Source organism: Grammomys surdaster, unplaced genomic scaffold (genome assembly GCF_004785775.1).
Source record: "Grammomys surdaster isolate TR1022 unplaced genomic scaffold, NIH_TR_1.0 234, whole genome shotgun sequence".
Lineage (NCBI taxonomy): Eukaryota > Metazoa > Chordata > Mammalia > Rodentia > Muridae > Grammomys > Grammomys surdaster.
Window position 1 is genome coordinate 1,744,968 of NW_021604679.1, and position 21,414 is coordinate 1,766,381.

At 36.6% G+C, this 21,414-nt stretch overlaps 1 long non-coding RNA gene across 1 annotated transcript in view; it reads right to left on the minus strand.

The window, feature by feature from the left end:
* LOC114626401 overlaps nt 1-21,414 on the minus strand; it is a 58,640-nt gene that overhangs the window by 3,995 nt on the left and 33,231 nt on the right. The window lies entirely within an intron of this gene.

Here is a 21,414-nt window from a genome sequence, read left to right on the forward strand (position 1 = left end):
ATATCCATCAACACACTGGATATTAAACATATCTTATTCAATACCAGCCCTATTATTAAGCTACAGGAAACAACCAAAACCACCTTGAACATTGTTTTCCTCTGTGAGACTCAAAGTTATACAAGGGTTTGATTTAATTTGAGAAACTGTATACATGACAGGTAGATACTTGACAAAACCTTTCTAGGTTAGATTGGTAGACACCATATTCACTGTAGAATTTCAGCTAAATATGGGTAGAAATTTAGATTATTTACCATTTTTAAGAATACATTCAATCAGGAAAACTTGAGTAGCTCCAAATGAAAAATTATAAGCTAATGACAAAGTGTCAAGTTTGGATGAAGGGAGCTCTAGTTAAGTTTGCATTTACCATCAATATAGATGAGTACTTAGATTTTCAGTTTTATCATCAAGTCTAGTTTAGTTCTGTTTTTGCTTGTTTGTTTTTTCATGAAAGAATAAATCGAGACTTAGACAATGTAAGTAACTTGCAGAAAATTCCAAAAAAATGGATCACGAGTGAGAAGTGACTGCATAATCACAAGCCACTGTCCCTGATGGTCTAGTCCCCACTGGTGCTTCATGAAATTCATGGGTTAGGCTGTGTGGTATTTTACTAGTTCCATTCCACATTCAAAGTCTTCTTACGTGTTTATTTCTGTTAGTTTGGCACAGGGGTAAGAGATGGAGTTTTGTGTTTCTTGTGACAGTGTGCATTTCTTCCTCACCTCTAATGGCATTTCCCTTTTGCTTCACAAATGCATTTAAAAGTCTGAAACTTCAGAGTTGCTTTAGATCAATGTCATCACAGCATTGCCCGGTGGAATGCTAGCATCTCTAGCCTCAGCCTCCCTCGCCTCGCCCAAAGAGCCATAGGCAAATACATTTGATCTCAAACTGTCACAAAATATCAGTGTCTACTTGGTGTCTTTCATTCCGAAGAGCATGTTTGCTTAATGGATTATTTCTAGGACAGAGTTATGTGTTCATATTCAAAAATAAAAGTGTTTTCTGGTTCTTACATCTCTGAATAATCCTCTCTCCTCCCCACTACCTCGCCCTCCTCCTCTTCCTATCCTTTAATTGAAATTCTTTCCTTTCTTTTCAATATCTGTAAGGTGAAAGGTTAAATCAAAAATTGAATAGATAAGTAAATTTTACACACATTGAACCTTAAAACACCATCTAAGTTATACCTTTCGTTATTCAATTGATGCCCTGAACTGATGGGAAAATATTTCAGATTCATAGGACCATGGAGTGGTCCATAAGACATATCTCCATTATCAATTTGGACTTAGGTATTATCTTGATTCTTACACTGGACTGAAGCTTATTTTGTGACTGGGTTCATCCCAGGCCTTTAACCCATCACCATGCACATCAGTGGATTTTCAAAACACAAACCTCCTGTAAGGCTGTAAACGGAACAATAGAATTGAGAAGTATGAAGCATGAATAAAGGAAGTTTTCAGTGGCTTCATCTGGCCAGGCTCAAAGTTCATTCTAGCATCTGAACTGCTCAAGTCTGTGCCTTATCAGGAATGAGACCCTGTGTGCCACCTGCAGCTGGAGTATGCATTTCCAGGAGGATCAGTGAACATAGAGGGCTGGATTTTTATGTCTTTGTCTCTGATAAGATGATAAACTAATTTCTAGCCCCTAAGTAAATTTGCCTTGAAGTCAGGAAAGGCATTATTATTTTTGTTAACATATAATTCTTTGCAAATAATTTTTACACATCACTACATGAGCTGAAGTGAAGAGGTCAGATAGAATATATAACTTTTTCATTTGAAATGAGTACTGCAACAAGTTAATTACTTTCCATTCCCAGGAAGCTGAGCAGTCAGTTTCTGGATAGCAAGAGGGACTCAGCTGCCTGTCTGTTTTGCTCATTGATCAGCTGAGGACCTAGCAGGGGTAGTTATTACCACCCTACACTCAGGGCATACCTCAGAGCACAGGATAAGTGGAACCCCAGAGGCTGAAGAAGGCTGGGCATGCTGACTTAGGGTCACTCCAGAGACTCAGCTCTCTGGTGACAGCTTTTAGGCAACACACTGAAGGACCCAGACACAGAATCTGCTGGAGGCTGAGCTTTGTCTTGGATATGCATTCTGCTTCAGGAGGGCTGGTCCATAAATCAGAGGCTCAAGTCTGTCTAAGTCAGACTCTGGGAGGCCTAGGCAATTGTCTTCACTGGGCCTCTGCGCCAGGTGATTAGGGGCCTTGCAGGGAGGTGCTCAAAGCCTAAATTATATAACAGCCATTAATTAGGCCAGCCAAAACTTGAAGTAGGGAAATAATGAATGGAATTAATTTATAATGTACAGCAGGCAGTCTGCCCAAACGTTTTGGTCCAGGATCATAATTAAAAGCCTACATCGTCTCTACTAACTCCATGCAGATTTTGTTTCCATTTTTCTGTAACACTTATTGAAGCTAAATGCAGTATATGGTTTTTTTTCTTTCACAAAATCTTCTAGGTGCATTATGTTCACTGGTACACAAGAATTGAACAATACACAGGCATGGCCTCTTATCTAAAAACTTCCAGGGAAGTGGTTTCTGTTTTTGGAAGCTTTGTGGTCTGCTCACCTTGCAGGGGGATACTAAGTGAGTTGAGAACTTTCTCTTTCAAGATGCCATCATCTTTACTGAAAACAGAAAATGTGGGGAATGCAGAAATTAATAAGAAATAATTTTAATAAATATATATGCTAAAGCATAAATTTTATATTCCTCCCTTGCCTTCTTGCTTAGGGTACATATGAAAATATCACAACAGAGCTAAGTGGCCAAGCTCTGCAAAACATTTGCTCCAAGGCAGTTCCTTTTAGAGAGGTAGGGTATGACCAGACTTCTAGTGTATTGGTGTGTTTATATGTTCAAACAACAGGTTACAATATAATATCCTTGGTGAAAAAAATTATTTCAATGAGTGAGCATTTAAAATAACTCAAAGTGAATAAAGTTTCACAACCTGTGCTAATGGAATGATCTTTCAGATTATTTATGGATGTTACCACGATCAGTTCACATTTTATATAATAAGATCATAAACGGTCTCATTATTCATCTGTGTGTACTCTCTTAGTAGAGCTTTACACAGCTTCTCTTTATCCTCAATCCTGTGTGGAAGTCTTTGTGCTCGCTGTGGTGGTTATTAATCACACAGATAGGAAGACAATGGCATGCTTTTCTCTCTCTCCATCACAATCACATATACCAAGTCTTTTGCACTGAATACCCGGAGAGCCTAGAGCTCCTACCCCTCTGTTTGGTAGGCTATCTTCTCAAATCAAAGTCCCTGGATGACATGAATTTTCTGTATTTTTTGTTTGTTTGGTTTTATTGGTGTTATTTTCCTCTTGCCTCTCTGACTTCTCTGCTTCATTTGCAAAATGTCCTTGCCATTAACAGAGCATGCTAGGCAGAGGGCACCTTGGTCCCTTGACACATGCCATTTTTTGGTTTAGAATGTTGGACCACTAGCTAGACTGGCTTTTCTTACTTAATTCATGGCTCTGATCCAGCATGACCCTTTGTATCTTGGCTCACTGTTTCAAAAGAAACAGCAGCCCTGTCTTTTTAACTATGAATTGACTCTGCTCTACTGTGCTCATCACCACAGGCCATTATACTAGATGTTATAATTATTAATTATAATTACTAAGACACTGATTGTCCATAAATTATTCAAGCTTATCTTATATATAATAAATTATAATAATAAATTATTATAATAAAGTATAACATATATTATCTATGTACATATAAGATGACCTGTGAACAGATATGTACATAGATATGTTAAGCTCTTCCCCCTAAAATTTTGGGACACAACCAAGCACAAACCAGTAAGAAAGAGAAAGTTAAAACACATAGTGTGTCAAGCCACAACAAAGACTAAAGTTTCCAAATAACAGTGCAGAGGAGACATTATGAAATGAAATGAGGGTAGAGTTAACACCAAACTACATGAGTTTTCAGTATGAACTTGACACACAGAAGTAAGTCACCCCAACACATTTATAGAAAGAATTTTTAAGAAAATAGGGTACACACTAAGATTTGGGTGCTACATAAGGCTGGGTAAGATTTGGGTGCTACATAAGGCTGGGTCACTAGTCTGTCTGTTGACTGTCTGTGTGTCCTGTGAGAAACGACCTTCTATCAGAGTGCCAGCTTTACTTTGTGTTTCACTGCTGTATATCCAGTCTGCAATAGAAATTTCTGCTCAAACATGGTAAAGTGCCTTAAACAAGCTAATAATTTTTAATTTATCAAGGAGAATAATAGACACACATCAGTTAAGTAAAGAGCTCCAAATAACCAGATCCTGAGAGGGCACTTAAAATAGAACCACTCAATAAGTCTACCTCTGCCACCCATAATGAACCATGGCCTTCTGCTCTACCAGAACCTGCAGGTCTCTCTGCAAGCGAGGATATGTCATATACAGACTTAACAGGAGATGCTGACTTCTCTGGATCATGTATTTTTATCCTCAGTTTTAAATATAATTGCAGAGAGGGTAACAGGTTTCCCAAGGTCAGGTTGAGAACTGTCTGAATCAAAGGCGGCTGTAATCACCACTGCAGAGACTCACATGAAAAAGAAAAAAAAAAAACCCACACCTCCTGCTCCTTTCATTTAGAACTATGTAGCTTTGGATAATATCTTTTCCTCCATTACTCAGTTTCCTTAACTGCAATATAGAAATATCTGACTAGAAACTCTAAATATTTCCCTATTTTTTTTCTAATTGTGATATAGTTTGCTGCCATAGGTATTTCCGTAAATGCTGACTTCTTGAAGAAAAAGATTTCAATGGTTGGCTTTATTTTTGAGTAATTTTGAGCAATTTAAGCAACTTTGATACACTAAAGAGATGAATAGAAATGACCTACCATGAAGAGTAGAAGTAATTCAAGGAGAGTGAGCTGTTGTGCAAAGCTGGGGGTGGAGGTGGGGGGAATGTACAGCTCATTAGGGAAATAACACATATCCCTGAGATCCATGTGTCTGGGCACAGAGAGAAGAGAGGCAGGCGGGTGTCTGAAAGTGCTAAGCCTGAACTTAAAATATGTACGAAATGCTTTGATACCTAGGAAGTGATTTGGGGCCCTACTTAAGGGGCAGCAGAATATACAGACAGCTTCTACAGTCACCAGAGCAGACAATAGTTTTCTAAAGCTACATGATAGCTTATGGCAGGGATGAATCAGTTTCTCATTCTATAATTCTTTCTTTGACAGGGATTTTTGCAAGGCAAAGTGGACAAGGAACAGATGCAGCTTTGAAAAGTTGATAGAATAAATTTCAAAGATGTTAAGGTCAGCATCGGAAAACCTTCCTGTCTTTCTTTTACTTCCTGCCTTCCTTCTATTTCTCTGCCCTCTACTCAAACACGGTAGCTATTGCTCATGTAGCTCATCTTAGAAGGATAGATAAACACAACAACTTCCTGTCAAAATGACAGGACCATAAAGACAATAGGAATGTTAAAGGATTGGTTAAATTCTTAGAACAGTGTTAGTATGTGAGTTCATCAGTTACAGATGGAACTGAAGGTTCCTCTAATTCACCTTTTCATATGGTCAAGACATTAAAGAATGAAAAGGGGGCTTATGGGAACATCCTGTGAAGACACATGGACTTGCTCTTTCCTTCCCTCTCTCTGCTATCTCCTCTCCCTTCTCCTGTTCATTCTTGTTTATGCTTTGGAGCAGACATCTTTGTGGAAATCCCACAAAGCTTTCTTTAGAGCTCATCTTCGATGGTCATAGTACAGCCTGGCATTCTCTGTTGACTCTCCTGCGGGGTGAGCCATGCATGTCCTTCACATTGAGGACCGTCATTCTATACAAGTGACATGACCAGTAACATGCTAGTATATTTACAAGAGAACTTCACTTCAAACAATATAGTTTCCGTTAATCACCAGGAAAATGCCTAAAAATTTTACTAGAGATATGCTTCTGAATGGGAAAGTTTTTGTTTTTTTTGTTGTTTTTGTTTTTGCTTTTGTTTCAAAGTACCTAAATATACCTAGATTTCTGAATTTCGACCATTTATAAAGTTGTGGCTACTTCCATATTTAACCTTTATATTAATTTATGCTAAATCAATTCAAATTAGTAATATATAAATGTAAGTAAGTTAATTCAGCACATCCAAGCATGGTAATACATAACTGAAATCCCAGTATCTGGGAGGGTGAAGCTCAGGCAAGATGATCTTGACTTTGAGGGCAAATTCAGTTACATATTCTGTCCTCCAACATTCCAGACAAATATCCGAGGCAAACTATGTTAATACTACAGGGACAAACTCTAGACATAACTACACTCCCAGTGCAATAAATGCTGAAACTAATTGTGTATTACAGTGGTTATTTATAACATACAATAGAATCATACCAACTCCTCAACTTACAAAATTACATATGTAAATATAGGACAAAATTTATTTTATAGTGACATGTACATACATGCTTAATAATATTCTTATCCCTTAAGCAATGAGTTCTCCAGAAATGAGTTGGCATGTCAATTACACGCTTAGCTTTTCTTCCCCTCAAGTCCTTACAGTTCATGAAAGATGACAGATACGGAATCCTCCATTTTCTCTTCCTTTTCTTATTCCTTCCTCTCTTTAAGTCAACTTCATGCATTCCCTTTAAAGCCCCATTTTACCCAACTACCTCATAATGCTATAGAATATGTATCTTGAGTTACTTTGGTAATTTTAATTAAAAATCACTTTGGTCTTGAGTTGTATGTGCTTTTATAAAGCAATTTTTTAAAAGTGAAAGGAAGAATATTAATATATAAAAACCCATATGCTCCTAAAGATTTAAAACAAGTGGAATTTAGAGGAGTATCTTCACTCAAACCAATCATTAAAACAGTTGGTAGTGGCTGGCCTTTTCAAATTAATGTCTGAGAAGCCACTAGTTCTGGGAAAACAAATGAGCAAACTCAGAAAGTCACCATGATACACTTGGCCCATATTAGATAACCTTCTTTTTTTATTTAAATGAAAAAAGAATCAGACCAAATAGCTATTCTTCTTTGGAAATGAAATTTGCTGTATCAATATTTCAGAATGTTTGTATGTCTGATAATTATATCAGAAGTATTATATCTAAACTATTTTGGCATTATTCTCACTTTTTTCATCAAATAAAACAACTTTTCTATTATTTTATCATTGGGTTGTTATTATTATTATCATAATTGTCATTGTACATTTTAGCCTTCCATTATTAGTTATCATGATATTCTCTTGTACTAATTAAGTAAAATTTGGAGGAACTGACATTAATCAAAGAAGATCAAAGTTGACCTAAGACTCCTGCTCAGTCAGAGACTATGGGAATTTCAGAGAGTGCTGATCAGAGTCTGGGATTCCCATGTGAAGGTCTCTGGGTGGAGCCCTGTGGTTGTACATGTAACCAGGACACTTGTCATATAGAGTATGTAGTAAGGAGGAAAGTGACTGTAATATCTATTTCTTTAATAAGCCTCTTGGAAGGTAGTGGTCTAGAAGGTTTTTTAAATGTACTTCATGAATATATTATGAATTATGCATCACATAAATTATTTGTTATTAATTAAATTATTTAATGCCCTCATTGCCTGTCCTCTCTTTTGTGTAGAAGGCTATTACAAGGGAAGATATGCTGATGAAATGACTAGGGTTGAGACTTTCTCAGTCATATAAAGAAAAACTCAAATTCATTACCATTGTGCCTGTTCATTTGCACTTGTGGATGAAAAATGATAGTCCAGTTCTTTGACATAGAACTGGGTTAATCCAACAGGGAAGGAGCCAAATCTGGATTTGGTCTGTGTGTGCAAGCATGAATAGCATTTCTATTCTGGGAAATTCAATAGCAACCATATGAAAAATGGTCCTGTTGATAAAGACTAAACTTCTTCATGGATAAGTAACTAGTACTTTGGAAGATCCTCAAGGGTGCTGTAGTAGGGAAAAATTTTAATTCTCAAAACCTGTTTGTGATCTGTAAGCCCATACTTAAAGAAATGTCTTTCAACAACTCTTCTTAAAGGAAATGAGACTAAGGTTTAAATATTTGCTCTTAAACCCAACACATACAAAACAGGAGGCTTACACTCCTGATCAAAGAATTGCAAGGGAGGTGGTGCACACCTACAATCCTAGCACTTGGGAGCTGGGGACTGAAGAATCAGTTCCATAGTGAGTTCTAGGCCAGCCTGCAATACAGGGGCCCATGTCTTAAAACAAACAAGTACACAAAGAAACAATCCAATGGGTTATGGTGAGGTAGGCATGGTGCTGCTCTGTAATACAAGCACTATGGTACTGAGGCAAGAAGATTGAGCATTCAAGGTCAGCCTGAGCATCATGATGAAACAAAATAAACAAAACATTTAATATACAGCATGTTGCATACTTGATATAATCTGTTTAAGTGTCATTCTGTTTACATGACTTTGACCTATCTTTTAAAATTGTCATGGTAAATTAACTTCAGTGAAACCAATGGTAGCTCTGCATTGCACGGATGATAGGGATGATAGGGAAAGGCCAACAGAAAGAACCAGCACTCCAAACAAATTATTAGCTGTGAAGTTCACAAACATGATTCAGTCTTTCAGAGATAATCTCTCTGGAGATGTGCAAGCCAACTGCATGGTAATCTACTGTAGTGCTTTTATAAGAATTCACTCAGCAGAGGGATGCTGAAGTGTATTGCGTTTGAAATAAGTTTGATAGTAGAAAGGCATGAGCTGGCACTCTGTCTTTGTCCCTTAATAATGGATGGATTGTATGACACTTACCTTTTTAAAATCACACTTTACTCTCTGCTACACTGGGTAAGAAAGGTCAAATGAAACTCCTTAATTGTTGATCTACATATATATCTGTAGACTTACCTAGCTAGTGTTTATTAACTTATAGACTATAGAGAATATCTTAAAATGTATGCAATACTTTTATGATGGCTATTACATATAAATGCAGTCCATCATTTGAAGAAGAAACAAGAATTGCCTCTATAAAATGCACAAGATCATGTTATTAGGGAGAATTTTCAGTTTTAAAAGATTGAAGTTAAGAACATCAGAACGAATGTTACATCAACACTAAAGTTTTAGTCATTAGAAAAATAGAAACATTCATGTCAGAAAATATTTTAAAATTTAAAAACTTATAAACAATGATCAGGATCCTGCTTTCTGTCAATCCAAAGAAAGTATTAATAAAAGTAACCCAAGAACTTAACATCAAGATCACAAGTCCTCATACTGGCAAAAACACAGGTGCTCATACCCTCGTAGTGACAAAAATTACAGGTGCTCATAAGGACAAAATCACAAGATAAAACGTGCTCCTATTGTGAAGATTGCAGGTGCTTGTACTAACGAGATCACAGGTGTTCTTACGGACTTATCCAAGTTTACAAAAGAATCTTCATAGTCAAAACGCACTGAAAAGAAAAGATTTAACAACTATTTTGGTGCTTTGTTGTTGCTGTTTGTTTGTTTGTTTCTTAACAGCATTTTCATGACAGGCTAAGAGTTAGTGAGTTGGATGAATGGTATATGTATAGATACCATTCATCCATATATATATATGCATGTATAATTTATTTAGTCTAGAAAAGAAAGGATATTCTTCCTCCAAATGAATAAAATTAAGGGCCTTGTGATCATTGAAATGAGCTAGTTATAGAAAAAATATTCTTTTTCCAAGTGAATTAAATATGAGGGCCTTGTGATAATTGGAATGAGCCAATCAAATGACTATATACTTGTTTACATGATGTAACAGAGTAATCAGATTCATAGATACATAGAGTGCAATGGCAGCTGATGTGTCGCGCTGAGCATATGTTGTAATGGGTATACAGTTCTTTGGAAGAGCAGCAATGTTCTAGAGCTGGATGGTAATTTGAGCTGTTCTTTAAATGAATGCTTTGTAGCATTAATTATGTTTTTCATATGAAGTGCAAATTCTACTAGCATTGACCTCATATAATGAAAAGTGGATTTGGATAAGGCTTTATAAAATTACTCAAGTAACTACTAATATGTATTCATATGCACAAACATATTTCATTCTTTTAGATTTGTAAAGAAAGCCTTGTTGAGTTCCATATTACATTATTCTAAAAGGTTTTACTTTTTCTGTATGCATTCCAATCCTCTAATTATAGCAATATATGGCTTTAATTATAAAACTGAGGAGGCAGAGGCAGGCAGGTCTCTGTGAGGATAGCTTGGTTTACATAATGAGTTCTAGGCCAAGAGAGTTTCATGCGGATGCCATGCCATATAACAAAACAATATAAGAAACTTAATTAAAATTAAAACAACAAGAGACAAGTAGCATTTTACAGACTAGGCAGATTGTATTTATATATTGATGAATATATAAGTGTAATGGACTTCCAGGAAAAAAATTTACCCTGAATCCTAGGAGTAAATGGGGAGGAGAGTCATAGTCTACAGTTCCCCATACATGCAGAATTTCCTCTCTGACTTCACTTCCAGATATGGCTAGTCCTTCTTTGGCTAGTTCCATTGCTTCTAACAAAAGGAAATTGAATTTCAATTAAAACATTATATTGTGTGGCTTTATTTAGCTCAAAAAAAATCTGTCAGTAAAATATTTGTAAAGAATTTTTTTGCCAAACATTAATTCATTGTGGATGCATTTAACCCAATTTAGTAGAAGAAAGAACTGAATTGTCCCTCTTTTGAATAAATATATCTGTCACTTCTTACCTGGTTTCTTGAAATGATATTGTAAGATCTTAGCCATTCCCAGGTTGAGAACTATCTTTACAGTCATCCTTTTTATTTCCATGTTTCATACCATTTAAAATGTAATTTTCTACACACACACACACACACACACACACACACCCATACAGAGAGGGTAGAAGACAGAGACAGAGAATGTTGCTCGAATCTCAAAACTTTTAGAAGTGTAGGAATCCACTTATTTGTAGTGAATCACTTTTTCCAAAACTGAGATACACATGACACATATTTTTGGTATAAATCTTCTCAGCTAAAACTTACTTAAGAGAGTTTCAGAAAACAAAACAACAATGACAACAAAAACAAAACAAAAAATCCTCCCATGAAAGTATTAAAGTCGGTTGTTTTCCATGTGAGTTTTAAAATGGGCAAGCATATTATGTAAAACCTCATTATTTTGTGAGCGACCTAAACCTCTCCTCTTGCAAATACATTAAGTCCATACTGCACTATGAAGAATGAAAGCAACGCTCTCCAGTCGGTTACGAAGGTGCCTCGTGCTCTTGAAAGCTAGTTCTGGTCTTTGTTCACTGATGGTACAGGTGTATAGATACGTGTGTAATTACATCAGCCATTGAATAGGGTGGATGTATACTGCTTTTATAGAAAGTGTAGCATCTTTTTGTGTATCTTGAAATGCTAATATTCAGAAGGGTTTTATTGTGAAGTCACTATAATAAACATTCTGTTAAAAGTACACATTCCATTTAAAACTCATTTCTTGTATGACATTTGAAACACGCCATCTGTACTGAATGCCATCCCAGAATTCAGAGTGTGGTGACTTTTCTTTATATTTAATACCTAGTCTAGTATAAGAAGGCTTTATGTCAAATATCTTGTTTTGAGAGAAAACAACATTCTTATAATTGATCTTTACATTTCTAAGCATCATGTGTAAGTGTAACACGCATGTGATATATTAAATAGATGGGAATACTAAAATAAAATTATGAGAGGAATGTATTACACAAGGGAAAGAAAATCTATACATAAAAGCATGACCTTTGTCCATCTTGATGTGTTCAACTATAGACCTACTTTAAAAGATAGTTCTCTTACTTTTTCGATCAAAAGAGCAAAACAAGGGCAAACATATATGGATTCTTTAATTGCGACACCCTGACTGATTGCAATGTGGTATCCAACATGACGTGGTGTTTTGACTGTGTGGTGACAGAGGACTATAATTTAAATGCCATTAAAGACACATAGGCCTAGCATGGAGGTAGGAATGCCGTGAAATCTTTTGGTCTGCAATCACAGTGCAGATCAAGTTGTTGCTCTGTTCTCTCAGTGCTGAAGTCTGCTGTCCAGAAGGAAAACATTTTTGTGCTTCCGTCTTAAACTAAGACAGACTACATTTTCCATCAGAGTCACCTTGTTAACACCGCATAAAACCTAACACACATTTAATGGAGCAAGTCTTTGTGTTCTCCCATCTTTATTTTGGGCTGCGTTCTGATTGTGTAGTGCTGAAAAACAATGTGCTCAAAATATCCACATCTGCTATAAAGAGCCTAGACGCTGACTCCATGTGTTGATATAGACCGTTTACATGTTTTTTATGTTCGGAAGTCAGGACTTTGGAGTTCGCTGCTCTTTTCTGTAATTTTTCTTCTGGATCAATGGCAATATATTTTGCTCACAAGGCTAAGCAGAACATCAACACTGTTTGCACCTCTGAGAAAACTCGAGAGCAAAGATTTGAAGTAAAATATTTGCCACATTATAGCAAATTACATGCAGTCCATGTCAAGATTCTAAGTCACAGATTATTGATATGTTCACATTTTTACATTAAATTATAATTTTAAAAAATGTATGCTTACTTCTCAAGGGAGGAAAATGATCTGGAAGATTTTCCTAGCAGATTCACTGTGTTTCCATGGAAAACCAGACAAAGGAAAAGCCATTTTCCTTTTAGATATATTCGTATGGTCCATTATATGTGGCACTATAAAATCTGTCCCCAAGTTATCTGTTTCAGATGATAATATATTGGTGGTAGTTTTAAAATCTTAGTATATTTTAGATCTCACAAATTTGTATGGTGATTTTTTTAATAATTTAAAAAATGAGTAATGAATTCTCTAAAATATAGGAGGTTAGAAATATTTTTCTATTCTCATAGTCAATAATCATTTTTAGTTTCTTTTGTAGGTAAGAACTTCTCAGTAACTAAAGACTGTCTATTTAACGACCAATGATACTAGTTCCAGTCTGGGGATGTGTCTCAGTGAGAGCAGGCTGGCATGTGTGAGGCCCTGGTTTCAACCCCAAGCACTATACAAAATAAAATGTATCATCCAAATTTATCATGTGGGGAAATCTTGACAATGAACTTTACCAAGGCTGGCTTAAATACTTTGAAGGTACAATATCCTGTGCATAAATATCCTAATTTCATCTTGTTACATTTTATGTCATGACATAAAAGATCCTAAGAATGAGCTGTAGAAGTAAGATGTCTTTGGAAAGTTAAAAGTGATTTCGGAGGTGGGAGAAAAGCCAAAATGAATGGGAAGAGAAACTTAAGCAGTTTTGACACATATTGTGTCCAATAGAAACAATTCAAGGACAGTTTTGCACAATACCCTTCAACAAGCAGACAACCTAAATCAAATCTGGAGCTGCTAAATGGTCTCATCATCAACCTGCCCTTCTAAGCAATTGCAAGTGGCTTGTAAGCCAGATAAACAGGGGGCCCTTTCCGTCTGCTCAGAGCCAAGGCTACTGCAGACACTTCTGTTGAGGGATCTTTATTGCAAGCTGAATCTTCTCTCCGGAAAGACTAGGGTACAGTCTTCCCAAGTGGGTACAGTCTTCCCAAGTGCAAGTCTTCGCATTCCCCTTCTGCACATGTACAGACAGACGGATGGAACTTCACTGCAAACAGGGCGCCTCATGTGCTTTTGTTTAAGTAGCAGTGAAAAGGAATGCTTTGTCCAATGTGTCAGAAAGCATCAACGGTGTGTGAACAGGGCATCGTAAATACAATTCTGCCGTATTGATTCTGAAAATACTTCACCTGTGTCTGAATGCTCAAGAATTGCACAAACCAATACAAAACTTGCTCTTACTCAATGTGGGGCAATGAAAAGTGAATTGTTACTAAGAGAACAAAATGCAGAGGGATAAAGGCAACAAAGGAATTGGACAAGATGCATTGTGTAGTCTGTATGTAATTTTAAATTGGGTTTTTAAAAATTCATCTAAACAGTTTTCTGGGCTTTGTAATTGCTACTCAGAAAGATGAGCCCTGGCAATGTTTTGTGGAGCAGTGAAGGTAGAGAAACCAGCCATTATCCAGAGATATGTTTCAAAGTGAGTTAAGCCTTCAGTATTAAATAGCATATTAAAATATTAGAATAATGTCCAATAACTTCTGATTATCAGAGAAACAATATTCTACAGGTAAACATACTGTTCAAACATATATAAAATTAATATCATGTGAACATATTGTCAATACACTGCCAAAAGTTCTAACCAAAAGAGGATAGAGAAGTCATTGCACAAATGATACAAGCCTGCTTTAATCATTTGAAATAAACTGTTGATTCATGAGAGATTACTAATCATTATGAGTGCAAAATTAAAAAAATAATCAAGCAAAGGGAAATAATTAAATTAAGTAGCAAATTAGGGCAAATAATATGCTAGGAGACTATTTTAATGTTTTGGAGTAAATGAAAGCAAGATGAATAAACAGAAATAAAAATAAAATTGGTAAACTAAATAAAAATCATATGCAATTATATTTTTGCCAAGTGGCACTGTGAGCCACCACAATGCTCAATCTATTCTGGAGTAAATCAGTTTCATTTCTAGAAGATTGCTGGCAATCATTTTGATTAACAAAATGATTATAGAGCATTAGTAAAATCCATCTCCCTCTTAATTTTGTGAACAAAACCTACTAATGCTCTTAAGATGAAGATAATCATTATGGGTATCTTTTAAAGATAAGTTAATAGCTAGTCCGTGCAGCACCCACCCCTTTTGATCATTTTAAAAGAATCAAAGCAAGCCATGTAAACAGCCACACGTGTTCATCAGTTTTAAAATCACAAAATCTTTCCCTACATTTATTTGATGCCAAAAGTCAGTTGGATTTTACCAACACTTAGTGACTCTGTATTTCATTTGGGAAACTCCAGATTTCTCAACAGATTCCTAAGTATTTGAAAGTTCATTTGTTTGTTATCTGAAGTTCTATATGAACAAAGACAGAGTGTTAAAACCCTCCCACTTACTGGCTAATTCAATTCTCTTCTAACAGTTTAAATAGGAGTGTGTCTTGAGGCACAGGTCCTTCTGACCTTGATCATTGGTGAAAATGACAACAGATGAGTTTCTTAATCAAAGATAAGAACACTGAAGACCAGTGTACATCTAACTAAAAATGGCTAAATTCAAGATATACCAATGATAAGTGGTGTGTGTGTGTGTGTGTGTGTGTGTGTGTGTGTTGCTAAGCAAACACAGCCTACACCATCTGTAAGTAAGTGGTTCATATTATGATGTGTCTCACATGGGTACATGATTCCAATATGTGCATGGTACAAAGCGGTGTGCTCACTAATAGCCTTGATTTTGAGTGCCCAGAAAATACCAAAACAATGAGTGTTCTTTGGAACATGTGCTTAACTTCCTGTAAAGGGGCAGGAATCACAGCTGCGACAGTAGCTAGGGGCTTCCAGATGTCAAGGCTGTACGGACGCTGAGGTAATTGCAGGAAGAAAGGGATACAATTTTGTTATCACAGATTATCCTCCCCATTCAAAACCCTGAAGCCAGCATCAACCACAGCACTTTGGATAGGCACATGATGAGTTAGAGGGTCTGTGTCAAACAGACTTGTACTTTTGCCTCTGTAGAAAAAGAAGGCTAAGATTGTTAAACTACACAGAAAACAGAATAGAAAGGGAAGACAAACCTACATTAGTATATTTATAACCATTTTAGTTATTCTGAAGCAGAAGACAACTTCTAAACCTAACTCCCAAATCTGGATACTGTTGGCAAAGTGTTGGAAAACAATGATTTTATAAAGCCAGGAAATGAAAAAAACATGAAGTTTACTTATTAGTGTTCTAATGTAATGTTTATCCACTGCTTTTGAGAATATAAAAACATTTCCTCACTAATGAATCAGTATCTCTATTCAAGGTTCTTCAAGTAGCACTAATTGAGTAGGGGAAAAGATGATGGCTTTCCTACAGTCAACCAGTAATAGTTCCTTTCCATCCTCCCTTGCTCTGTAGTCAGAACAACTACAAGATTTCAGATCTCTATAAGTTTTTATTCTAGAGGTAGACTTAGGTCATAATTCTATGTGGAATCTTAAGGCACACATGCACCTGTGTGACAGAATTTACTGTCAACTGTAACACATATTTATTGACAAATTAGACCTTAGTTCAATTGACAGTGTCTTTGTGTTGTTTATTTGGTTAAGTGATTCAGTGTTCCTGCAAAATAAGCAGAAGAGTGGGTGCCCTGGTTTAGTGTGAGCGCTAAAAGTCCATTTTGGATTTATTCTCTCAAGCACAAAGAAAAGGACTTCATATCATCTTTATTTCTTCTGCCTTCATCTTCTCCTATAGAACAGTAAGCATTTTATGGTTTCTGTGGAAAGCTGCATGGTAACAGCTGACTGACTGGCTGTGGTACAGGATAATTTTCAGCCAAATGGTCACACACGGCAAACAGGCTGTTCTTACTTGTGCTTCCCTCATTATGTCAAAATGGAAGTGAGGATTAGAAGCTGACTCCTGGCTTAGGATGAGCTGTCTCTGATATCTGACTCAGGAACTTCTCAGATAGCTTGTTTACTCTGAGTGCTTTGAAATAATGTACAAAGAAGAAGCAACACTCAACAACCTTGTATGGTATGTTTAATGGCCCACAGTTCCTACAGTTTCATCCGCATGATGCATGATCAACTACATCATGTGCTTCAGGTGTGTAGTCTTCATCATCACTGAGGGAAGCCCTGAATATCTGTCATGATATGCTTTGCAGTTCTGGCTAATTTACTCTATCCCACAGATTAGCACTTAACTTCAATTTATCAGAATCTTACTGAATTGTAAGTAATAGTACTGAGTTAGTAGACACATGTAGTACATGTAAGTAATAAAGAACCATATAAGGCTAAGACATTCTGGCTATTCGGGTGAGGTTGAACTATAATAAAAACAGAGTTGTTAACTCTTTAAGAGCAGGTGAAACAGAGATAACAAGAAAAGATGAGTAAAATATTGGTGATAGGTATTTTTGGTTTTGTGTTACTATATACCATATACTTTTAAAATGAAGCTGACTGAAATTTGTGTTTAAGAAGAGATCACCTGTTTTGTTTTTCCCTTAATGTTTCCTGTCTTTTAATGCCTTATGAAGGATTTTGTTGTAAACAATCTCATTTATAGTCCATCCATTCTACTGGGAAAGCTAAGTTTGTCTGTTACAAATGAGTATTCCCAGTTCATGAACTTATTTATTTAACCTGTAATAGTCTTTGTCATTTCTAACAAAGAGAAATTTCTTTGCTCCAACCAAGAGTTGGTTCCTGAGTATCAGTAAAGCTCTCTAACAGTGACCATTTGACACCACTGGACAACTGGTCATACATGCAAGGTATCAGACTTTACTTGAAGCAGAGACTCTGGCCCAAAGCTGAGCAATCTATATTTCCCCAATACTTTGAATAGTCCTGGTAGAGCCAAAGTTTGTAAATCTCTGGTGTAGAAAAGTCTGTGATACTTAGAAGTGCCTTTAGCCACAAAGTTGCTGAACGTCCATTTCCCAGTTCATCATTAAACCAAATTGTAATTTCTCTTTGATGTGAAATTCATTCACTATAAAAGTTTCTTTTCATCACATGAAGCATCTATTAGTTTTCATATCTATTCTTTCCTTTTATTTCAGATCCTGTTATTTATGACCAGGGAAAGACTCCTCTGTAATTTCAAACAAAAAAATTATGTGACATGTCAAACAAAGCACACTCATTATAAACTCTTCATAAAGAAAAAGACTGAGCTATAGGCACAATGCCATTTTATGACGTAGTTACTACAAAGTGGAGCTCTAAAGTCTTCTAGCTTTTATGTCTAACTCTTAACACCACAGGCATACAGCTGTATGGTCAGTGATGCTACAATTAACTACTGAATGGATGAGAGCCCAGCTCTTGCTTTCACATACAACTAAGGCCCTTGAAGGAAAGCCTGTTGTCTCACCATACCATGGTACGTGGATCCGGATGACATATTAAGATCTGAAACTGTAAACACATGATAACATATAAACCAGGCATGCTTAAATTTTACTGCCTCCATCTCACCTGGTAGAAGTCATAAGGCAGAGAACCACAGAAACTTTAGAAAAATTGACAAAAACTAAAATGAACAAGGAGAAAAGCCAGCTTTGTCCTGCAGGTGCACAACGGGGAGCCCACATCACCCACACACGTGTGTACATACACACAGGTGCAAACACACATGCATACTTATTCACAGGGAAATTACTGATTTATTTAGAAAGTTAGTGCTCCTCAGTTAACGGACCCAGATTATTCATTTTTGTTTATATGAGCTCAAATACATTGTCTTAGTAATGTTAACAGTTTTGAAAAGAACAAGCTATGGCCATGGAATGTATTTCATGTTGTCGTCTCAAGCTGTACTCACAGGGCATTTTCTTTTGATGACTCACCTTGGTTTCTCTGCAACTATTATAATTTTATGTTTTTCCGTCCAATCAAAATCACTACCAAGATACAAACACACACACACACATGTTCAAGAGCAAGGTGTATCAACTTGGTAGTTTCTCTTCCGGCCTGGAAAGGACTATGATTATCAACCTATTTGCCTGGTGGTCATACATGGTTGCTTCAAATTTTCTTCAGTGTTCAATATTTTATGTGCCTTCTCAAGAAACCTATTTAGTAGTTGGAGGAATTCCAAATGACAAAGCACAATTAATACCCCTTTCATAAGCTCAGTTTCCCATGGAATCATCCAAATCACCTTACTTTCTTCAATGTTGTCAAAACTACGTTCTGAAAACATGCTATTATATTTAATGATAACACATGAAAAAAGTGTTTCATATCCAAATGAAGGAAAATATTTTATATCAGCATAGCTGGGCACTTTGAATGGCTTTAAATAAAGCAGTAAGTATTAGCCCACATTCAATGACTCTTAATATTCTTATGTTATCACAGGTGATGGGCACACAGCTGGAATTACAGTTTTACATACACAGATAAAATACCGTTCTGCAGGAGCATTTGTGTCAGAGCTATCTGCTCTGTTCAGAAAACTGCTGCACACACCACACACACACCACACACATACAGACACACAGACACACAGACACACAGACACAGGCACACACCATACACACACACACACAATATTAAAGTGAATGTGAAAATCCAATATAACTAATTTTATGTATAGATCAAAGAAGAAACCAAAAATATCTTGCAGGTAACTCTCAGTCAAAAAGAGCTTGTCTCTGAAGGACCTTTGGTTGTGTATGAATATGAGTTGCCTAGGGAGGGTGGCACTGTCACACAGCAGGCTGGAGCCAAGCCAGAGGAATCTCCCCATGAAAGAAATTATATAGATTAAAATAACAGCACAGGTCAGAAGGAGTGACCCTGACCTAGAGAAAAATAACATACTTTTCACTCAATATAAATGGGCCATAGTTGCTATAATTTCTGTTACCCACATGGGAAATGAGAACTTCCATCACAGGTGTATGGCCCCATGAGTCAAGTGAAATTCCCCTCTACCCAATCCACTCTAATTTCCAAGGCCTCCAAAGAGTTTTTACCCCAGTGCTGAAAACATAGCTAATTGGTTTGGATCAGCAGAGCATCTGCAATGGAGGTTTCTTTTTGTGCTGAGATTCAGAGTTATATATCTCATACCCTGTGTGAGTTGTGAGTGTCCAGGTTGGCTAGTGTTGATTCAAATATTGTCAAGTTTTTAAAGAAATTGATTTTCCTGGGAAAATTAGATAATTCGTTTAGGAGTAGAATTAAAAATTTCAGTCAAGTGTGGTGACTAATACCTTCAATCTTAGCACTGAAAACAGAGACAGGAGGATGACCATGAGTTTGAGGCCAGTCTATGCTTGAGAGTAAGATATTGTCTCAAAAATTAACAACAAAGAAAGAATGTTAAAATGTTAATGTACACAATTATCTATAGGTGTGTTTAATATCTTTAAAAAAACATGACAATAATATCTTCCAAAATAAACTGTATTTCCTAGAGAATCCTGCCAATATTTCTAAAGATAGGATGTATCGGGTGTTTGTCATGCATCTTCTCTGTGCTCACACAGCTACCAGTTCTCATGGGGATACTTATAAATAAGAAAATGGGCTTTCATCTCACCCTGTTTAAAAACAAAAGAAAACAAAACCAAACCACAATACTGAAACTGAGGAAAGAATTCCCAAAGGTCTAACACAATGTATGCAGGCACTTACCTTCCTTTCTTCTAGGCCTCCTCCTGAGCAAATCAAAACTACAGGAAAGTGAGCAAACACCTTCAGAACAGAAAAAAAAAAGCCAAACAGAAGCTGCAGATGAGTCCAGAAGAAAGGATTCAATTCTCAGCAGAATTCTGTTGATCGTCATATGTATACAGTTGTCAGAAAGATCTGAGATTGACATCACTTTGCTTTATGAACAATATCCTCAGGCAATTTCAAACACACACTCTTATCTAGGTTGGATGGTAATTCCAGTTTGCTGTGTGTGTTTTTGATAAGGGTATTTCTCCTCAAACATTTCTACAGCATCCTCTCTGAGTGTGCAAACCTGTAATTAAGCCAACGACACTCTCTAGCTAGTCTGATGACTTAGGAGACAGTTTTAGGACTTCCTGCTTCCCACTTCATATGAGTCACAATGTACAATTTCTGTGCTTACTATCATTTCTAGGATTCTATTCAATTTTATAAAAATAAGCATAAGGCTAAATTATAAACCGAGAACCGCAAGTGCACCCCAGCGCATGCAGCACATGTGTCTCTGGACCGCTGAGGAGTTTTTTTTAGATGCAGTGTCTTCTTTGAGCTCTCAGCAGGGAACAGAAGTCAGGGGCCTGGTAACTTACTTTTCTTTTGTTTTGCTTTGAAGTAAGGAAGCAGAAGGAAGGAAAATCAAACATGGAACTGTTAAATCTAGGAGCCAATTGACTGGGAAGTGGAGTCATGGGTTCTGGGGCATGGGCACTGAGTGAGGAAAGGATTCAGGGATGACTCCTTACCATGCCACATAGCACATCCTGAGGAGTGGGGTCCTTCTTACCATGCTCTGGGAAGTCTGCTCTTCCCTGCTCTGGTTCCAGTAGCCATGTCTGCAGCCACCTGATTCCAACCCTTCGCTGATTTTACCACCACAGGAAAAGAAATTATAGCTTTCAACTCTCCACTTTATTCCTCTTACCTATATTCCTCCAGTTCCAATCTGTTTGCCCTCTTCACAAATCTGTTTTGTTTTGTTTTGTTTTGTTTTGTTTTGTTTTGTTTTGTTTTGTTTTG